Source organism: Astatotilapia calliptera, chromosome 9 (assembly GCF_900246225.1).
Source record: "Astatotilapia calliptera chromosome 9, fAstCal1.2, whole genome shotgun sequence".
Taxonomy (NCBI): domain Eukaryota; kingdom Metazoa; phylum Chordata; class Actinopteri; order Cichliformes; family Cichlidae; genus Astatotilapia; species Astatotilapia calliptera.
This window is the reverse complement of record NC_039310.1, coordinates 116,413-140,376: the sequence shown is the minus strand read 5'-3', so window position 1 is coordinate 140,376 and position 23,964 is coordinate 116,413.

Here is a 23,964-nt window from a genome sequence, read left to right as displayed (position 1 = left end):
CAGAAGTTGCAATTGACTTTCATCTATGCATCAGTCACCTGGTAGTGAGACTGTTAGTCACACAAATGGTGGACAAAAAGTAATTTTCCTATTTAGAATAAATCAAATGATTCAATTAACATTTATGGTTTTATTTATTATTATTATTATTACTACACATTTTTTCAGTCGTCTTACATCTATGGCAAAGTGTGCATGGACTGTATGGGCGGGGACTGTACCTTAAGTGTCAAGCTCACATTTTTAACACAATCTTTGTGTGCATTCCCTACATAATACCAGCATGGCAACGAGTTTATGACTTATCTGTTTTTCTTTTCTCAAAGAAAAGACAGAAAACTTCACAATATGTGAAGTTACAGCACAGTTTCTCCAAACGTGTGCTTCTCTCTTTCAGTCAGGGGGCTTTTCAGAGCATCTACATTAGCTCAGGTAATAGAAGTACAATCAGTAAGTGTACTTTAACATTTGAGGTTCCGATCGAGTCTTGCTTAGATGATGTGAACTATCTCATGGACCTGTTTTTTTCTTCTTTTTTTTTTTAAATTATGCATCAAACTTATGCAAATCAGTTGTAATTTATTTGAACAAATGAAGGGACAAGCAACTCCTTTTTAGCTTCTGTGATGCATTTACTTCTTACACATTAAACTAGATGTTAGTGTTCTCAGAGGTAACATGTCTCACGCTACCATCTTGTATTTCTAAAACCCAGCCTCAGTTTTAGCCCTGTAGAGTCTCGGATGGAATCACCATTGAGCTAGATATTCACAAATTTCATCATGACATCTTTAACGTGTTACGTTTTTCTTATTTTTATGTTTTACAAAAAAACCTTCAAATTTCTATATTTTCAAATAAAAGCACAGTGACATGGAAAGGTATCTTTCTTTAATGATGTTGCTGCAGCGATCTCAAATACTATTTTTTTTTATGGTCAAACTATGTGATTTTCCAAATGTGTGTGTGTGTGTGTGTGTGGAGTAAAGTGACCTTCTTATGATGTTTGTCACCATGAATCATTCAGGATTAACAACGCAAATTGTTTCGATAGCAGAAACAGTCTTATAACTTATAATTCTCAGACGTTAATGCTAGTTTTACAAACACAGTCTTCTTCAGGTCTGTTTCTGTAGCTTTTATGAAACTGCTTTTCCATAGTACAAGTAGCATTCAATTTTTCTTTGCTCTCCAGTGTAAATGCAATAATTTTCAGGCTTTATTGAAACTGTCACAAATGTAACACTCAATGCCAAAAATAGGGTTGATTAATGTTTCTATGAACACTGCTGCGTATATCAACAGCTCTGAAACCCCCCTTTATTTTTTTAAAGTAATGCAGGACAGGCTCTCTGTTACTCTCTGTGTCTCTAAAAATCCCAACAAAACTGGCAATCACCTTGTAGAGGAATTCCTTTCATTTATGTATTGATCACATTGTTTAATGCTTTTAGGTCACAGTTTTAGCATGTCTGCCTCATACTCCATTCAAACAGTTAGACAGATGGTGGGGGTCTGGTAAGGAAATTGGGGGGAAGCAGACAACTCCACAGGGAGAGTCTTTTTGTCTTTTCTCCACTGTAAGAGATAGCAAGAGAGTGTGAAACTTTCTTTGGGGGAAAGTGTGAACACAGCTGTGTACTGCCTTTTGTTCCTGAGAGCCATGCTAGGCTCAGTGAGAGACTCACTGTCTGCCCCAGCGATGGCAGTCCCTCACCAAGCTTGGTTTCTGTTCTTTGTCTTGATTAAAGAATGTTAGCTACCACTCATTGCTTGTCTGCAGGCTTTATTAAATGGAAAACTTCCACAACAACCTCTAAACAGTGGTTTATGGCTTTTTGTCACCTGCAACACCATGTAACACTTGGATGTTAGATTCTTTTACCAGTCAGTGTTGTTAGCCCCAACCCCCAGGCTCCAGGTGTCTGAGCTCTAACCCTGGCTGCCAAATGTCCCCCTGAGGCCTTTGTGCCTTTTACCACCACTAAATTTGTAGTCCTATCTACTAATATTATTTTATTATAGCACAAGGTTCGGTTAGGTTACTACTTTGACTTCCTCAATTTGACCACATTTCTGAGCCGATACTTTATCAAACCTTTACTCGAGTGTTTTTGACACTAGCAGCTGTACTTCTACTAATTGCCTGCACTTTTGCCACCTCAGTTGCCACTTTTTCTGAAGTTTGTACAGTTTTTATATTGAAACGTTCAACGTTTTACGTGTTATCCTTGATCACAGTTCTAAACAAGTTAACTTGCTTGACATCAAAGTAACCCAAAAAAGCAACTATATGTCCAGTTCTCTGAAGAGAACTGGACATATAGTCATATAGCCAAACCTGGTTTAAGGCTATGCTGTTGTTGTGTATGGCCATACAAATAATATTAAGTTGAATTAATCTTAAGAAAATATGATTGCTTCATGGCTGTTCAAAGAATTTGCAGGCTTTTATGGAAACTGTTACAATGTAACACTCACAGTGGTGTGTCCAGCGGGGTGGCCTGGGGGGGCACGGGCCACCCCCCCAACCAGACTGGCCACCCCAGGTGCCACCCCAAAGGCAAAACAATAAAATTCAATCAAGCATCAAATGTCCGATTATGTTTTCACGGTGAAGCTCAGATATCCGAGTGTAAGTGAATGCAGCATCGGCTTCTGCACTATGTGCATCACGTTAGCAAAGGTAGGAGAGCCAAGCACGAAAGACGGCACTGCAGGAAACAATTTTTCGGTGAAAGAAAATGAGGACAGAATAAATGTCCCGGTAAGTAATATTAAGTTTGTTGAGTTTAGTAAACTTCGGTGAAATTAGAATACCAAGGAAAAAATAACACTTAAAGAATTATTGCAGCCGTCGAATATTTCAGACAGTATGCTACTGAGGGCAGCTAACATAAGAGTTATGAGTTATAAGATGTAATCTAAGTCGTAACATTGCTGTATGGAGCTGCATATTTGGTTGCAGGTTAACATCGCTGGACTGGCCATCGGGCATACCGGGCATATGCCCGGTGACTTATTTTTTATTTATTTTTGTAACGGCATGAACAATGAGAGGTGGTGGATTGGCCAGATGCAGGTCGATGTGTAAAAATAACTCAGTTGTTTTCAGGTTTTATTCAAATCCATGAATTCATGGATACTTTATCAGACTTTTTACTTAAGTGTTTCTGACACTAACAGCTACTTAAGTAATACATTGTCTACACTTTTGCCACCTCAGTTGGCCCTTTTCCTGGAGTTTCTACAATTTTTACATTCACATTTTCAAGGGTTTATGTGTTATCCTTGATCACAGTTCTAAAAAAGTTAACTTGACATAAAAGTAGCCCAAAAAAGACAAATATATGTCCATTTTATTTACTCCAAACCTACTGATGGGAAAACATTATGTGATGCTGGAAGTTTTTATCCTATCCACCTCCAAAACAAGTTTACCTGTAAGCCAACACATTAGACTTAAAGAATTTTGTGAAATTCCTGAACAATATGCTTTGTGCAGTAGCAGTAGTACTAGAACTAGTGCTAGTAGTCCGAGTATTGTGCAGCAACCAGGCTTCAAGAGCAATCACTCTTCTGGCTTGCAAAATGTTGAAAACATGTCACAGTCTTAGCTGCAAATCGGAAATGTTGGTAAATTTAAAAAAGGAGTTTAAACTTCAGGTTTGGCCTAGACACAGACTTTATTAATGCCACACTTGGGAAATTCACATGTTACACGAGCACAATGGTCAGTAAGGAAAAGTGAATCAGAGATAGATAACAAAATACAAAAAAAATTAATAAATAAATAGTGCACAAATTTAAAACAAGCAAAACACCTATGCAAGAGTAACTACTAATGATTTACAAATACTGGTCATGTACAGCCAATACACTCAGAGAATTTTAGCACATCAGTATAAAGCTGTCTGTAATTCCTGGACAGTTCATGAAATAATTTGAAATTCAATCTGCACTTCATTTAACTTTTTTCTAACAACAGGTTTATGTCTTAGATCTACGGATACAGCTAAAACACTCTGCTTGTATAATGCTGTATTCTCTCCTAGCTTACCCCTTTCTCTCAACAGGGTGATTCCCAAAGTACGAGTCAATAAAACAGTGACTGTAAAACCAGAACAGAAAGATAAAGTTGCAAGATCAAAGATTAAGGATTGTGTTTTTATAGCACGTAGTAAACTATCCCCCTTTTCTTCTTGGCCTTGTTGTGTGTAGCTCACAAGTCAAATTATACATTGTGATGGAGCAGTCACAATACACACTCACAAGACACAGTTTGATGTTTCTAACACAGAGTTTGTATGAAGTTCACCTTATCAGCTGAAAATATTTAAGCCAGAACTTACAACATCAAAAACCTTTTACTTCATGTACAGGGATTCCAAAAAAGTTTTATTTCAGGTATATAAACCATTACATTTGATTCAAGTAAAACAATTACATTCATTCTTGTAAAGTTTCTCCAAAAACGTTTTATTTTACGTAACGGGTTTCCAAAAGTTTTATTTCAAGTAAACAATCCTATACATTTGATGAACTTCATACAAACTTTGTGCTAGAAAAATCAAACTGTGTCTTGTGAGTGTGTATTGTGACTGCTCCATCACAATGTAAAATTTACATATAATTTCCATATAACAGTTTACTATACGGGATCGCTGCAAAAAGTGCAGCCTTACCTAATGTCCACCCTACTGTTACTCATTTTATATTAAGATTTAAACATCTAGTTGGTACTGGTATGGAGAGTAACCTTCAGTGATAGTAATAAATCACACAGCAACAGGACATTCATGTAGTTGTAAAAGCATGATAATATAATAGGTAATCCAAAGTATTCAGAATACGTTACTGTCATTGAGTAACGTAACGGAATACGTTACAGAATACATTTTGGGGCATGTAATCTGTAATCTGTAGTGGAATACATTTTAAAAGTAACCTTCCCAACACTGGCAGCAAGGCACCAATCTCTGCTCAAGGCAAAAGCTGACGGGAATAAAAACTCTCCCTTTGATAACAAGACTGTGTTGTGACTCTCTTCCCCCTCCTTCAAGGCCACCTGCGTCGACCGAAGATTGTTGACTTTTGCTTAACCGGGTGAAGGGGACAATTTTTTTTCGGCTGAACACGGAACACACACACACACACACACACACACACACACACACGCATGTACACATTTTCCATTGTTATACCTCTCTGACCTGTCAACCCCATGTGATGTTTGTGTAATGTATGTATGGTCAGAAGGGTAAGATGGTGCTGGCAAAGGTCGGCAGCCTTAACCCAATTCCCTTTGGGGTCAACCTTCAGGATCAATAAAGTTTTACTGAATTGAATCGAATCTAGGTCAGATTTGGACCAACATCACTGACTAGAACCTACACTGAGAGTGAGAATATTAAAGTGCTTTATTCCTTTATTCACTCACATCAGCCAAGCTTTATTCAACATTTAAAATTCAGCACATTTGTATTCTTGTTTGATAACAAGAGCAGACCCTACCTGGCAGGTAATGTGCAGTACAGCTGACTCTTATGATTTTTTTAAAAAAAGGCATCCCTTGTATTTTAAAATGAATCAATATGCGAAACTATGACACACTCCTTATTAACTCTTTATTAACAGGTTAAACACATGATATTTTGCTACCTTTACTGTGTTTTAAATCATGCAGACAAAGAAAAAGTGTTTGAAAAGCAGAGGTAAGCAACATCCCCCCCGAAGTCTTGCTAATTAGCAACCAAAATCAACCTGTCAAATCTCTTTGTGTGTATCACACAGAAAGAGGTAGAACATGAGTGAAGCAAAGCTAAGCGTTATAGCAGCAACCTCTTGCCAATGAGCAAACATTCTTCTTCACTATGTAGTGGCTGCTACTACCCACACAGCACATATATATGTCAACAACACATCACTCTCAGTTTAGTATCTATCTATCCATGCTTCTTCATTAAGTTCATGTTCTAGTCATTCCACATCTAGAACAGGGGTTGCAACCCTAGGCAAGTGCGCCACAGTTGGCACGCGAAGGGTTAACTGATGGCACGACCATAGCTGGACTGGCCATCGGGCATTTGCTCGGTGGCCCGGTGACTTTTTTTCCTTTGTAACGGTATAAACAATGAAAGGTGGTGGATTGGCCAGATTCTGGTCGGTGTGTAAAAATAACTCAGTTGTTTGGTGGTGGCTATGGCGGAGCTTCCTCAGATTCAGCAAAATTAGCAAGTGGTGGAGGCCAGCAGGTGGATGAGAGAAAGGGGAGGCAGGAGGAGAGCCCCGAGGCGGCCGCCGGTCCGAGTGTCAGGTGAACTGAACTTCAGGTAAGAAGTTATGACCTGCAGTCTATCTGGGTCAGATATAAACCAAGTTCAGGTGGAGTTTATTTTTGTTATGCTGACTTTTTACAGTCAGTTACAATAACTCGTACTGCGTACTAGCTAGCATGATGGAGTTTCCATACAGCTGGGCGGGTGCTTTGATGTTACTGATACCATAGTGAACTGTATTTTATTCATAAGGTTAGTTAGTAGAGTTGCCTGTAAAAAAGACGGAATCAACCCTCATTCAGAGAAAATATCACGCGTTTTGTATTAAGGTGAAAAGGAACACAGTTTGTCCCGGACTTCAACTAGAAAAGACGCAAGGATGGAGTTATTCTGTCTTTATGCTGCACAGCTGCCTCTTCTTCTCTCATTCTCTCCCTTCCCTCTCCTGTTGCTACTTCAATCATGAAACTGATCAATGATCAGCTTTTCTCTCGTTTGTTTATCGCCCACTTTGCACCAGAAAGAGGAAACCAGCAGATGTCGCGGTAAACAACAGCAGCACATTTAAGCTTGATCAGCTGTTGTTAGAATTTATTTAATATTAATTTCTAGTATCAGCTGATGTTTGCTGGAGCCACAGCTGTAAAGCTGCTGGCCATGATGTCGGTTTAGATATGTGGTGAGAGGGAAACATGAAGATGAAACCAGGAGATGTCCTTACTGAACCATCAGAGCTGAACAGGTGATGGAGAAACAGGTTTACCTTTTAGGTGACATGAATGAGTTGAAGTTATGAACTGTTTCTGAGAGACAAATAACACCAGGATCCTTTTTTAGGTAGCTGACAGCTGGTAACTGTGCAGGGGCGGGTCTAGCAAAGTTTTTCCAGGGGGGCCAGGTAGGGCATTAACAGGGAGAGGGGGGCACAAAGAAATACTTCCTATTCTCATTTAAAATGTCTGGCTGTTATTAAGCCTTTAAAACCGGTCAGAGCAGCATAATCCGTTTTGCGTAACTATTTTTAAATCCCGGTAGCACTGCAACCTCGTGAGCTAGTGCAATAATCTTTTTTGCATATGAAACCGCAGGAGTTGTACTTACATCTGATGCCATCAGCTTGTCCTCGGTCACAGTTTCCTTCCACATAAAGCTTTGCAAAAACTGCATAAAAAGCACTTGCAGCAACAAAAACATAATATTCCAGAAACACGCTTTGCTGTTCAGCTGTTTGTAACACTTCCTACATCCATCAGCGCGAACTATCACATGTCCACCATGACCTGCCCGAAACCGGAAGTGACGTCATTTTGCGGAAATGTAGTTTTTTACCATCAGGGCCTCATGAGCCTATACTGGTGTTTTTAAAAGTTATGTTTGACTTTATGACTTTCTGTGTCGTTTCCGGGATGCTGAGGACTCATATTGCACTGCTGGAAATAGTTTATTTTGATGCACAAGCTGCTTTTTTGCAAATTTGCATCATAGGATTGTTTTTTCATTTTTCCTGGAGTATATGAAAATTGGTGTATTTCAAAAATAAAACTATGAAGACACTTAAAATAAATTTCCTGTGGTGGGAAACTAGTTTGTGCAACTTTTTTGTATTTACAGTTTTGAACGATAAGCCTCTTAAATTCCTTTAACTAGAAATATATGTCAAAAAACCCAAAAATGATTTTCAATTTTTTTGTAGTTTATTGCACTTCTTTGCAATTTATGTAGTTACTATGCACTTAATTCAGACATATTATTAAAATTTGGGCTATAATGGTTGTATTGTATTGTATTGTAACTTGAAATGCTCCCAGAAATGGCTCCACAGCATGTAAAAATATAATATAAGCTCTATTGGACTTGGTTCTATGGTAGGTCTTAAAGGGTTAAATAATTATCTGAAGCTTACAACCAGTTTTTATCTGACATAAAATGTATAGAAATCATACATACAACATCGAAGCAGCTGGAATCCATAGATGCGTGTGTTCATGGAGCTTGCATTGTCACCTGCTGGACGTCACTACCTGACAAGTTTACCTGTCTTCAGAACATTGCAGAGGCCTTATTGACAGTATTTGGCTCTACATGTCTGTGTGAGCAGATTTTCTCTCACATGAGTCCTCAGCTAGCCGTCTGAATGCTGGACACTGGGAGACCTGTGTCTCTGAGTGGGAGACCAGAGATCACATTAACATGTGTGTCTCTGTATTAACAAACATGCCATATTGGCCCAGTTTATTTTTCTTATCATTGTTGTGAGGAGACCATAAATAGCATTTGCATTTTCTGTATTTGCTGTTATGAAGTTCTTGTTATAGATAAAAAGTGTCTATTTTTTTGTTTCAAAATAGCTGATAACTATTCGCTGATAGCTGCCAACATCTGCGAGCAAATATAATTCTATAAATTTGTTCTATATAGTGTGTAACTGTTAATATAGAGCGTTATTAAATTTATTGCTAATACAATCATATGGCACACTGACTTCTGAGGAAATTTTAAATGGCACTCGCCATCAGAAAGGTTGCCGACCCCTGATCTAGAATGAGCATCCTCACTGTTCATGTCAGCCTTGTGGTTCTTCAAGAACGTCACCCAAAGCAAGGCTCACGAGGACAAATGAGAAATATGATTTTCCCGTAAAAGGGGGAATCTTTATCTGTGTGAAAGAGCAAACGTCAAACCTTTCATTAGTGTCTTCATTTTGGGACTGGTGACAACAGTGGCATGACCTTTGCTAACTAAACATTGAGCACTTAAACTGGGGGGCAGCTCGTGGTGTCAGCAGGGCCTTGAATGACTCCTGGTTGGTTCTCTTGCTCTTATAAATAGCTTTGCAGTCTTAATAATAGCCATCTTTGGTGCAATTAAATCATCCATTTCCCCCCTTATGGCCTTCACCTCCTGTCACATACATGATTTTTATATCCACCACAGATTGGAAAGGGTCGGGAGAAAGGAAGGAGAAATAGGAGGATTCAGCGAAGGATAATGGAAGAAGGAGGGGGATGATGATAGAGAGGGTGAGGTCAGGAGACACGGGGGTGTAGGTGGGGGGGGGGGGTGGCTGGCTGGAACGACAGGCCTTTTGTGTGTGTGCAGATTAATTAGAATCCTTCTGGACTGCCATTAGAGCTCATTAAAAGAAGCCACAGCCACACAGGCGTCAAACAAAGAGCTGGGACTGAGCCCCAGTACAACCCCCCACCACTGTCTGCCAGATTCACAATAACTGTGTGTGAATGTGTGTCTACATATACTTATTGCCAAGGGTGTTTGAAGAGTGTATATTTATTTTTATTGAGAATCATTCATATGCAGTAAATGCATCCATGTTTGTGTGTGTTCTGTTTGGATGGATCTTTTAGTAGGCGGGTTTGCAGAATGTGCATGTGTGTATATTATAAGACTAAATGTTGTGTATCATAAAAACCACAGCATGTGTGTGTATGTGCATTTGTGCATGTGTGCATACTTGTTATACACACATATTTGTGTGTCTTTGTGTCACTGCTAGGACTGATATTTAAATGAAGCATTATGTTAATTATATTTTTTCTTCCTTTTTGCCTGAGTCTCCACAGGCCCTGTTAGCATAAATGATGTTCCCCAAGCTAGCCTATTGAGGCTTGCCCATTTCTACTAAAGGGATGAATTAGGCCCAGATCAGATCCCTGTTCATTTTCAGTGAGGACGGGATGGATGTTCCACATGTATTACAATGAGAGTGTTTATGGCTGCTTATTAGCGGGTGCCCAAGGTGGCTCCAAATGATAATCTACTGGAGTTACTACAGCAACATACAGAACAGGCCTGTGGCTGTGACAATTACAGTAATGATCTGAAAAGCTTTAGTTTCAGAAAAAAGAAAAGAAAAAAGGTAGAAAGCAACTGCTGAAATGCTGCATGTCTACTGCACAAAAGGTCTGCTGTGTCGACGTGACGTCTCAAGAATTAAAATCTCTCACCACAAAAAACATTTTTTAGCTTTAAAAAAAGAAAGTTCCCTTCTAAAACAGCAATAATAATATAGAAATTGCAATAAATACAAGCTATATATTGTCAAATCATACTCTAATGATTGTAGCACATGTATGTATATATGTGTATCAGTAAATTCTTCCTAATGGATGAGCCAATCTGAACAAAGCTTTATACAAACATTGTCACACATACAGCAATTATTAACATCTACATGTTTAAAAAAATATTTATTATAAATCCAAATTCTTTCGATTTTTACATTTAGGCTGTCAAGGTTAACGTGTTAACACGCGTCAATTCATCGTCATGATTAGTGCAATTAAAATTTTCAATGCAATGAACCCATCTGGAGCGCAGACTGGACGAATTTTGTACAAACTTCCCAAAATGTGTTGACAGTGACATTTCAGGGATTTTGAGTCATTCTGCGCTCCAGATGGATCTCGCACTGACTGGATTGAACATGATGTTGGAAATGTTACCAATCAATGATTCTATTGCATGCTACCAGAGAAGCGTAAACATTTAAATGCTTCAAAATGATATTGCATACTGCGTTGATCTGATGCGCTGCCACATTTCTTGGGAGGTGCATGTCAGGAAGTTATGGTTTAGAGTAAACCACTAAATCCTGCTTTGGTCTCTGTTCAAAGCCTAAAAGTTTGAGTGTTGGTATCAAACCAACCCGGTGCATGACAAAAATGTTATAGTTTGCACCTTTTCTGCGCTTGTGTTAGGACAAGTACATTCATGGTGGAACATTTTGTATCCTGAGGGGATACATTTACTTCTTGAGGCATTCAGAGGTGGGTAGTAACGAGTTACATTTACTCCGTTACATTTACTTGAGTAAGTTTTTGAAAAAAAATGTACTTTTAAAGTACCTTTTTTGCACTTTTTACTTTTACTTGAGTACATTTGTGAAGAAGAAATGGTACTTTTACTACGCTACATTTACAAAATTCGACTCGTTACTTTTTAAAAAATAATTAGTTTAACACATTAGATAACATGCCGCAAGTGGAGTTTCCGGTAACTTTTTTACCAATGAGATGTGGCCATGCAGTCACATGACCAGTTTGAAACTGTGGCGGGCAGAGCGGCCCAAGCGTTTCAAAGTAGCGGACACACGGAAAGAAGAAACATTAAAAACATGGCAGAGCCAGTCGTCTACGCTAGAGCTGAAGAGGATAAACACCCTTGGCCTTAAATACAAAGGATGTTTTGCTTAAAAGCAGCACAAAAGAAAAGCTATGTCTTCAGTGTCGGTGTCTTCAGTGAGAGCCAAAACAACAACTTTTCAGTGTGAAAAAACTCAGCTCGCGTAACCTGAGGAAACGTTAAGTTTTCTCTAAATATCTTTTAGCTGTGGTTAGCTGGATGTCAGTCTTATGTTACAGACGCTGTGTCGAGCTGGAGCTGCGAGTCATATTTTCGGCGCTACGTTGTAGAGAGACAAGTTTGTGGGTGTTTTGTGCAGCTTCAGCTGTCCTGTTAACTGCTGGCTGGTTAGCTAGCGTGAGCTATAAGCTAACAGCTAGCCTGGTTAATGGCGCTGGAGTTAAACGCACATGCAAACAGCTCGTCTCTACTGCTTTAACTGTTAAACAGAAGGCAATACTGCGGCTGACAGGGTTTATTATGTGAAGCAGCAGCTTGTTTAGTTTAAACAGTCTGCATTAAGCTGGGCAAACACTGTGCGATTGTTTTCAGTCGCGTTATTCAGCTCCTGCTCAAACTGTACAATTTAATCTCAGGGGTTAGAAGTTCATAGGTCACGATGCAGGTCTCACACTATACGGCCTGATGCTCTGATGCGACCTGAGTGCTCAAACTGTGCGTTTATAACATGAAGCTTATCATACAAAATCTGTCCCTCGCTCTCCCTCTCTGTCTTTCACTCACACAGACACACACACTATCAACTTTGCTAAATTACTAATGGAAAACATTGACCAGGCAGTGGTGATTGAGCAGCAATGTCCATCCAACTCTTTTCATGGTTGTTATAGTCGTGATAATTTTGTGAGGTCACATTGAAAAGCCTTGGATACGGAAGCGTAGAGCTGCCACCCAGGCAAAAGAAAAATAGAAAAGTATATTGTTCTAACACTATACCTTTCACGTTTGAACAATATAATATCAGGTTATTACAATATACAGAATTATCACGTTCGTACAATATAAATATTATATAGGCTACATCGCAGCTCCAGTCGCGCTTCCATCACCGTCTTTCTCGTCTTTTCCCAGAGTAACAGCCAAACAGGAGGATCCATTGGCGAGCACTGCTTAGCCTTGGACGCATTCTTATTTTAAACTTAATCTGGAATTCATTGCAAACTGTTTGTGCGGGACATGAATGACAAGATTTTGTTTTTCTACAAGAGTTAGTAAAAACCGTCTCCAGTGTGATCAAATCTTCTTGCCAAACATCCACAGCTTGGCAGCACTATAATGACCAGACCTAATACTTTTGAAAACCTACATCTTTCCACAGGTCTCAACTTCATCAGACATCACCTAGACTCAGAGCTGGATGAGGCCAGCACAAACAGCAGCCTAACCGACGAAGATGATGGATCCATGGGGTCAGGAAAGCCAGAAGCAGGGGAGCTGGAGAGGTACCTTTCATGTCCATTCACTGGAGGTGTGGATCTATTGCATGTCTTTCCTCAGATCAAGATGCTGTTGATCAAAATCAACACAGCTCTTCCGTCATCTGGAGCCTGTGAAAGACTTCTTAGTCATGCAGGACTCCTGCCTACCCCTAACTCCTCCCTAACCCCCCTCCTGTTCACTGCCAAACGGTTACAGCTTCATAGCAAGAACCTTGAGAGTAGGGCTGGGCCATATTATACCGTTCACGGTAATACCGGTATAATGTTAGACAATGATAGGAAAATGAAATATCGCGATAGAATATAAGTAAAACGCGCATGCGCAGTGCCTTTGTTTTCATACGCACATGGCCGATTGTTGAGTGAAACAGATGAACCAGAATTGGTTTGTAAAAATGGTGCAACTTCCGTGATGTGGAACTGGTTTGGTGTTTGTCCGTCAGATACACGACAAAGCACTTTTTTTTTTTGCAGAACATGCAAGCGGCCGTCGTTATTGTCGTATTTGTCGGACTAAGATGCTCTTAAATCTGGGAGTAATCTGGGTCCTAAACCCCCCTCTTCAGGTCAAACGAACGCTGCACTGAGAGTTAAAAACTGTCTAAATTCTTTCATCTTTAATAAAACGATCAGCATTGCTGCTTTACCAGGTGTAACTATGAAGTTTAACTTCCAGGCATCCATGAAAACAAAATGTATTACATTTAACGGAGTTAGAAGTTAGCAGGAAGCTAGCGGAAGTTAGCTCGCTAGTTTCGCTAGTTACCTAAGCATGATATAGCATGTTCTGACTGAGAGATTTCTGAAAAAAATCAAACGTACAGCTCTGCTATCACTTCCAACATAAATGAAGACAGGAAACTAAACAGCAGTGACGTTTGTAGGGTTACTGAAGTTGGGCTAGCTGGTATATAAGGATGTGCTACGTGATCGCTAGCGACACAGCTATGTTAGCATAACATAAACAGTGAAGCTGGAGGACGAACACTAACACTTTTCCACTTATAAAAGTTAACGTGAAGGTTCCTCATGGTTAGAGACAAATGCAATCGCATGGCAGGATGCTGTAAACGGACCAAACTTCAGTCAGGAGAACAACTGAGATAATCCATCCACAATACGAGGTTAGTCATTAATATACTGCAACAACATGGGAATAGAGCCGCTGTGATAGAATACAGCATTAATGAATCGATGGTACAGAAGTGGAGGAAGCAAGAAGAATGAGTTTAATAAAGTTTGATTTATCTGACTGCTTTGTTTCGCTTAATGTGCCTTATAATCAATCCCGTGCACCTCATGGTCCTAAAAATGCGTACTGCACACTGCAGTTTAATGTTGCAAAGCACCTTTTTTTAACTTCAGTGGATATTATACATGGTTATGCTCAGGATATGTCAGCCCATTTCTACTGGAAATGCCTTTTGGTTAAACTTTCAGCAAGGAATTTGCATTTGCACTGTTACATTTTTATAAAGCTTTAATGTACATAAAAACCAGCTTCTTGTTTACGTGAAAATAAATGGAAGGTTGTCTTTTTGCGCTAGTAATGTTGTGGAGTTGTATTTTGTCTCGCATCAATTATATCGTCAGTTATATCGTTATTGCAAATTTTCAAATATATATCGTGATAAATATTTTTGGCCATATCGCCCTGCTCTACTTGAGAGCCAACTGCTGCTGAAGCTGAACCACCATTTCACTAACTGAAGAAACAATTTATGGTAAAGTGAGCCATACACATATGTACATCCACATAGTGGAAATTTGTATTTGTCTTTTATAATTAGTTTTACTCTGATTTCAGTGTTTATTTGTGAGTGTAGTTTTTATTTGAAATATTTTCATTCTGATGTTTGTATCGCACATTTTTAGTGTTTTCATATTACATTGTGTTAATGTCTATGCTTCAGGGTATTTTAGTATACAAAGAACATTTTATAGTTTTGTTAGAATGTCTGTTCCTGTGGGATTTTAGCACAGATGTGTGCGTATGTTTTGATTTTTGTTTTTTTTTAATTCCTGCTGTCCGCCTTGGGAATAAACTTTTCCTGGTTATACCTGTTGCATCTCTGTGTCATTTGTTTCTGATTTACTTAATCCCTCATTGTATTTAGAAGAACCACCCCTAGTATGACATTCTGGCTCATCAGCTGCAGTCGTTTATGTTGAAGTTGCCTCATTCTAATGTTTTCTCTGAGTCTGCTGTAAATGCGAATATATTTACTGTGGGTTTTGCTTGAAAAAGCTTTACGTTGTGAAAAACTGAAATCTTGAAATTAGAATTGTTGTGACTTATTTTGTGGATCTTTTTACATATATTCCTTTTGAAGATACTAAAATTTGTATATTTATTTATTTTTATTTGTCTGATAGCATTTATTTATAAAATAAATCGGACATGTCAAATAGTTACTCGCTACTTACTCAGTACTTGAGTAGCCTTTTCACCAAGTACCTTTTTACTCTTACTCGAGTAACTTTTTTGACGACTACTTTTCACTTTTACTTGAGTAATAATATTTTAAAGTAATGATACTCTTACTTGAGTACAATTTTTGGATACTCGACCCACCTCTGGAGGCATTCAACAGCAGTTGTTTCAGTTTGAGAGTAAAATCTGTCCTGAAGGTTTGTTAAAGTGATGAATAATGTCATGCTATGTTGAAAATTTTAATTTAATCCTCATTTTATAGTTTTGTGCAACGTGCAGAGCAAATTAACATAACTTTATCTGGCTTAGCAGCTGAGCTGACTTCAACTAGCATGTTTGTTGCAACATGGCTATGTGAAGTGTGGGTAAATGTAACTCTTAAATGTTTACTTGTAACCTTCGTGGGACGTCAGTTAAGACACTGAGGGGTTTCAAATCAAATCAAATTCAAATTTTATTTGTCACGTACACAGTCATACACAGTACGATATGTAGTGAAATGCTTGGACAACTGCTCGTGACCTAAAGAAAACAAAAAAGGAAAAGGCTATGAATAAGATAGGAAATAAATATGAAAAATTAAAAAGGGTAAATTTAACTAGGAAGGAATAAAATATAAATTAAGGTTAAAAATGAAATAACTGTACAACACAAATTAGAATGAAGGGTAAATTTAACTGGGAAGGAATAAGATAAAATATATAAATTAAAGTTGAAAATAAAATAACTGTACAACAAAATACACAATATAGAACTATATAAGAATGTGTGAAGAAATATAAATAATATATACACAATAACAGCAGCATATACACAATAACAGCAGCGTGATTTAAGTAATGAAGTGAAACAATGTCCAGAAAGTCCAGTGTGTGTGTAAGAACTGTATGTGTGGGTCAGTACTGTGTGGTGGTGTGATTGAGAGACCGTATCGCCTGCGGGAAGAAGCTCCTCCTCAGTCTCTCTGTGTTGGTCTTCAGGGAGCGGAATCGCTTTCCTGACCTCAACAGAGAGAACAGTCTGTTGTTGGGATGGCTGAGGTCCTTCACCATCTTCCTGGCCTTGGTCCAGCACCGCCTGCTGTAGATTGAGTGCAGGTCAGGGAGCTCGGAGCGGATGGTGCGCTCAGCTGACCGCACAACCCTCTGTAGAGCTCGTCTGTCCTGCATGGTGCTGTTCCCGAACCAGGTTAAGATGTTTCCCGCCAGGATGCTCTCTATGGTGCACGAGTAAAAGTTCCTGAGCACCTTGGAGGGCAGTTGGAAGTCTCTCAAGCGTCTGAGGTGGTAGAGACGCTGTCGGGCCTTTTTCACCACGGTGTTGATGTGACAGGACCATGACAGGTCCTGCGTGATGTGAACTCCGAGGTATTTGAAGCTGTCCACTCTCTCCACTGGGCACTCGTTGATGACGGGGGTCTGGTAGTTCCTCTCCTGCTTAGTGCTGAAGTCCACTATCAGCTCCTTTGTCTTACTGACGTTTAGAAGGAGGTTGTTCCTCTGGCACCAGTTCTCCAGATTCCTAATCTCCTTCAGGTAGGCCGTCTCGTTGTTATCAGAGATCAGGCCCAGGGTTGTGTTCTGCATTACAAACTCCATCAGAGAGAACCACATTGTTGATGCTGTTTGTGAGCAAGCATTTTGCTGATATGAAGCATTTCAAGATCATTTAAAAAAGCCTGCATATGGTTCTTTTAATATCACTGTCAGGATGCCTGGTAACACTGCAAAATGTGCAGTTCTTATGTGAATGCCAGTGTTGAGATGGCAAGGCTCTAATAGATCACTTAAAGGCGCATATTGTGGAAGGACGTCCTATGAGTTGTACAGTGACAGGATGCAAACATGTTTGAAAGTTTAAATTGTCATTTACACAGATGCACATACTTTTCAGACTGCAATCAAATAACCCAACTGAATCTGTTAACTATGGCCCTAAAGTGTGTAAATTTGTTGAAGTTAACATTGCCTGAATATCCACATTGAGGTCCTTCAGAGGTCAGCATTTTCATTTTTTGAGTGAATCACTGTACAGTGGTTGATTATGACTTCTTGTGTTCACAATGGTGTGAAGGGCACACAAATTGAACCAAAGAAAAAGAAGACATAACGCAAACCAGAGTGAGCCCAAGAGTCCTCAGCCCTCTCGTACAGTGTCTGTCATACACATACTTGATCACAGACCCAGTACCGTGACACCACTGAAGTGCAGTACCTTTAGTGCCTACAGAATGCTCTAATCGCTGTAATCAAAATGTTTTGGGCAGCCTTGTAGGAATGGAGTCTAAAAGACACAAACAGAAGTCTATGTGCGAGTGGCCTGAGTGATGGGGATTACTCAGACCATGGCCTAGTTTGGTGGGTGGTGGGCAGGGTGGTATGTAGAGGGATAGTGTTTATTTAATGTCCAAATAGCCCTGGGGAAGAAGCTGTTTGTGAATCTGGAGGTGTGGGACCTGATTGATCAGAGGGCAGTGGGTCGAAGAGGTAGTGGGCAGGGTTCAAGGGGTCACGTGTAATGACCCTGGCTTTCCTGTGACAGGAGAACCTGGGGATGGCCTCCAGGGGTGGTAATTCAATTTTAATTCAATTCAATTTTATTTATACTGCACAACGACAGTCACCTTAAGGTGGTTTACATTGTAAGGTAGATACTGCAATAATACATACAGAGAAAAAACCAACAATCATATGACCCCCAATGTGTGACCGGATGGGGTGAGAGAAGGAAGACAGGACAAAAGACATATATGTGGGAGAGAGCCAGAGATTAATAACAAGTATGATTCAATGCAGATAGGTCTATTAGCATATAGTGAGTGAAAAGCTGAAGGAGAAATACTCAACAAAATAAATGAGCCAGAGAATCATAGATTTATTAAACTGACCGACAATAATAATTCCAATATTTTATTTTTGTCCATAAATAATTTTTCTCATCCATATTTTAAAAAATACTTGAAGTAACCAAAAAAGGTGAAATTCTTTCCACAACAGTGGGGGAAACAATTAAAGTTGAGAGACAGAATATTAAACAAAATGTACACACACACACACACACACACACACACACACACACACACACACACGGACGCTGGAGAGATTATATCTCTCGACTGGCCTGGGAACACCTTGGTGTTCCCCTAGACAGGCTGGAGAAGGTGGCTGGGGAGAGGTAGATCTGGGCCTGGCCCCAGATAAGCGAAAGAAGATGGATGGATGGAGATTGATATACAGTCAGTTTATAAGTATTTGATCCGTTGTAGCCTCGCTGACACCATGGACCTGCCAAACACCAATGACTTGTCAAAGGATTGCAGGGACAACATTGCAGACCTGCACAAAGCTGTAATGGGCTACAAGACCATCAACAAGAAGCTTGATAAGAAGACAACTGCTGGGGTTAGTATGCAGAAATGGAAGAAATACAGAATGCCAATCTATTGCCCTTGGTCCAGAGCTCTAAACTGAGCTCTTTGGCATCAACTTGACCCACTGTGTTTGGAGGAATGGATGCAGCCATCTACAGTAAAATCATACACGAAAACCTCCTTCCCTCAGCCAGAACACAAATGGGTCTTTCAGCACAACAGTGACCCAAAAAGTACTGCCAATGCAATAAAGGAGTGGCTAAAGAAGAAGCACATTAAGGTCATGGACTAACATTGTCAGTCTCTAGACCTCAGTCCTATAGAAAATCTGTGGAAGAAGCTAAAGCTGTTGCCAAGTGGCAGCAAGAAACTTAAAGGGTTTAGAGAGTTTCTGTAAAGAGTGGGCGAAGATCCCTCATGAGATGTGTATAAAGCTGCTGACCAACTACAAGAAATATCTTACTGCCGAGCTTGCCACCAAGTACTAAGTACAATGATAGGAGTAACTTTTAAGTTTAAACTGCAGATGTCTATTATTAAAAGATACCTCCGTTATGAAGCTTTCGAATGTATTGCAATGCTCATATATTTGTGTATCACATGCCATTACATCCTGTCACGTACACACACACACACACACAGAACACACACACATGCTGATAAATATGCTTGGAAAACAGGAAATGCTATGCAACTGTCCCTTTGTATAAATAAATCTGACTGCAAGGCCTCGGTTGTGAGTATCACCCGATCACTCACCCGTGCACGTAGCTCTATGAAACTCCTTTTGACTGTCTTGTATTCCTTCATCGTATTTAAAAATGTCACACACCACTGACATACATCAAAATGAATCTGCCATAAAATGATAGACTTTTCATTTATTTGTAAGTGTACTAAGAATATTTGCAGGTGATTCAAGTGAAAGTATTCTTTAATTAAGCATGTGTGGAGTAAAACATGAAATATGTTGCTATATATTTCTATTAGAAGTGGTAAGAGAGGTGGTGGGACTGCATCTTTAGCCAACAACACACTCACCACCAAACAAATTTTATTTGATCATTTTACCACTTTTGAATTCCATGCTATTGTTTTCAGCAGCCCTCCAGTTTTATCTGTCACAATTTATAGACCACCTAAAGACAGCGCTGCTTTCATCAAGGAATTCTCAGAATTTTTAACAAACATACATTCAAAATATAATATGATAATTTTAACCGGTGATTTTAACCTGCACATAGATAATCCTTCTGACCCTGCAGCAAAAGAATTCTTAAACATTCTTTTCCACCATAGATCATTTATTTAACCCTGATTTTAAAAGCTCCAAAAGAAGCTCACAGACTCGCTCTGTGAGCAGTTTGCAGACCACTTCGGGGGAAACGTCAGCGCCATCAGATCTGATATTTTATCTAATCGCGATATGATTGTAAACACATCTGAGGGCTCGATTGTACCTGAGGAGACACTGGACAGCTTTGTCCTGGTTAATGCTGAGAACTTTCAGAAGGTTTTCTCCACAGTGAGACCCACCACATGTCTTTTAGATCCAATCCCTTCTTCACTCTTTAAAACACTTTATGGATTTTTTGAGGCTGAGCTTTTATACATGATGAATTGCTCTCTTCAGTTGGGTGTCTTCCCTGCTGCCTTTAAAACGGCGGTGGTGAGGCCCCTTCTGAAGAAGAGCAATTTGGATTGTAATGATTTTAATAACTACAGACCTGTATCCAACTTACCATTTTTAAGTAAAGTCTTAGAAAAACTTGTTTTTACTCAGATTACTGATTTTCTAAATGATAGACAGATCCTGGAGATATTCCAGTCTGGATTTAGGGTGAACCACAGCACAGAGACGGCTCTCCTAAAGGTTTTAAATGATCTTAGATGTAACTGGGACGCCCAAAAGCTCTCAGTCCTGGTGCTACTGGATCTAAGCGCAGCCTTTGATACAGTAGACCACGCTGTTCTTTTAAACAGACTGAAACACATGGTGGGCCTCTCTGGTGCTGTACACAACTGGTTCACTTCATCTCTCTGACAGATCTTTTATGGTGAGTATGGATACATGCTCCTCTAAGATCCATAGAATGACATGAGGTGTGTCCCAAGGGTCGGTTCTAGGCCCTGTACTTTTTAATTTGTATATGCTCCCTCTCGGCGGTGTCATCAGGAGGCATGGAGTGAACTTCCACAGTTACGCTGATGACACGCAGCTGTACATCTCCGTGTCTCCTGATGACACCAGACCAATGGATGCCCTTTTTAACTGTATTTTAGATATAAGATCTTGGATGGCAGAAAACTTTTTACAGCTTAACCAGGACAAAACTGAAGTTTTAATTGTCGGTCCTGAGGCTCAGAGAGAGAAACTCTTGTCTAAATTAGAGGCATTTTCACTATGTCCTTCGCTACAAGTGAAAAACCTGGGTGTTATTTTTGACTCTGAGCTTGGTTTTATCCCACATATTAAACATGTAACCAAAATTGGATTTTATCATCTAAAAAATATAGCCAGAGTCCGCCCTATTCTCTCTCGGGCCAACACGGAGATGCTGATGCATGCTTTTATTACCAGTCGCATTGATTACTGTAATGCCCTGCTCTCTGGTCTTCCTAAGAAGAATATTTCAACTTTACAACTTTTGCAAAACTCGGCAGCTCGTGTGCTGACGAAGACCAGAGGGCGGGCCCACATTACACCGGTTTTAGAATCGCTGCACTGGCTCCCCGTGTGTTTCAGGATCGATTTTAAAGTTCTTTTACTGGTTTTTAAATGTCTTAATGGTCTTGGGCCTTCTTATCTCTCAGATCTGCTTTTACCATATGAGCCCTCGCGGACCCTGAGGTCCTCTGGTACTGGCCTTTTGATTGTCCCTAAAGTCAGGACACATACTCACGGAGAGGCAGCGTTTCAGTGGTATGGCCCTCGTCTGTGGAACAGCCTGCCGGAGGAGCTCAGGGCCGCAGAGAACGTACATGTTTTTAAGAACAGGCTCAAGACCCACCTTTTTAATTTAGCTTTTACTTAGCGTTTATTTATTTTATGCTTATTTATTCTATCCTGTTATTCTATTATTAATTTAGGATTTACCTAATATTTATTGATTTTATTCTTATTCATTTTTTAATCTTCTTACTCTATTTATATTTATATTTATATTGTATCCTGTTCTTATTTATTTTATCATTTTACCCTGTATATATCGTATTGCGTCATATCTCCAGTGTTTCCTCGGAGGGCGCTCTCTGCACCGGGGCTGTTATTGACCGTGGCTGCTGGGTCTCTGGGGTCCTCTCAGCCTGGTTGGGGGGCTCCTTGGCCTCCCTCCTGCTGTGTGCCCAGCCCGGAGGCTGCGGTCTGTGACCGGCTCCCGGTGCAGACGGCTCTCTGTTATAATGTTTCCTCACTTGGCTCATGCGAGCCCAGCCCAATTTTTACTCTTTAAGTGTGCGTGTGTGTGTATGTGTGTGTGGGTGGGGGTGGGGGGATATATGTGTATTGAGAGTGTGGGGAGTGAGTTGGAGGGTGGGGTGGGCTGCTTTTAACTATGTAAAGCACTTTGTGCTACATTTTTTTCTGTATGAAAAGTGCTTTATAAATAAAGATTGATTGATTGATTGATTGATTGATTGATATAAAAGCTTCAAATTAATTCAGCTGCACAAATGAAGCTACAGAAAACACCAATGACCAATGACCTGCAGGGTTAGAGCACCCCAGTGATTTCAATCCAGTCCTCCATATACAGTACATCTTTAGACACACCGCATGTTTAGCAAGTTTCTAACCAAAATAAACTGTTTTGTTACAATGTCTTTCTCATACACTTGACTCCAGATTTTACAAATATGACCAAACAACAGCTAATAGGTTATTAGCAGCATGATGGCAGTGCAGCAGTTATGTGGCTAAACTGGAATTATAGGTCCTGATTTCCTCTGAAAAACCAGTAATGTTTAACACAGATCAAGATAAAGGTATCCACTGTGCCGCTGGGTTGCATGAATACATACCTGATTTAGGGCCCATTATGCCATAACAGGTTTCGTAGCTTCCCACTGATCTTCTATTATATGGGTTTTTTAAGTGTGTGAGTGTGCAAGTATATGTGTGAGACATCTCGTTACTGCTCCATCTAAGACAACATTATGTCTTTCACCCCAAGGAATCGAGCACAGTAGATGCGCAGCAACCTGGCTGTTCAAAATCTGAAAATCTTATGGACGTTGCGGGAAAAGCTTTGTTGTTACAGGCTTTGTGGTAATGCTCTTATGCATGAGAGCTGCATTCCTGTATAATATGAAAATGCTGCTTTACAGATTTGGGTCATGGAGAGGACAGGAGATGCCAACTCCTGGTAACTATTCTATATGCCAGTAAATGTTTTGCCTTCTCAATGGGGTTGGGACCATCAGTTGTGTTGTGCAGAGGTCAAGTTGGTACACAGCTGACAGCCCTATTTGACAACTGTTAGAATTCATATTTTGGCAAGAACCAAGTAGCTAAGTAAAGAGGACAGTCCACCATTAGTTTAAGAACTGAAATTCAGTCCATCCAGAATATCGCTAAAACTTGTGCTTGAATGTGTCCCCAAGTGCAGTCGCAAAAACCATCATGCGCTACGATGAAACTGGCTCACAAGACGACTGCCCCAGAAAAGGAAGACCAACAGTCACCTCTGCTGCTGAGGATAAATTCATCTGAGTCACCAGCCTCAGAAATCGCAAGCTAACAGCTCCTCAGATTAGAGCACAGATAAATGCCACACAGGGTTCCAGTAGCAGACACATCTCTAGATCAACTGTTCAGAGGACACTTTATGGTCAAATAGCTGCTAAGAAACCACTACTAAGTAAAAGCAAAGAACAGAAAAGATTAGTTTGGGCCAAGAAATAGAAGGAATGGATATTAGACCAGTGGAAATGTGTGCTTTGGTCTGATGAGTCCAAATTTGAGATCTTTGGTTCAAGTCTTTCTGTTACGCAGAAAAGGTGAACAATGGTCTCTACATGCATGGTTCCCACTGTAAAGCATGAGGCCAGAGGTGTGATGGTGTGTGAGAGCTGATGGAGAGAATGTGAAGAGAAACAAAGGGTGGCTATTTTTGAAGAATCTAAAATATAAAACACGTTTTGAGTTATTTCACACTTTTTTGTTTACTACATAATTTTATGTGTTTATTCATAGTTTTGATGCCTTCAGTGGGAATCTACAGTAATAAAAAAAAATAATGAAAAATAATTAAATAAGAAGGTGTGGTTTGACTGGTAGTG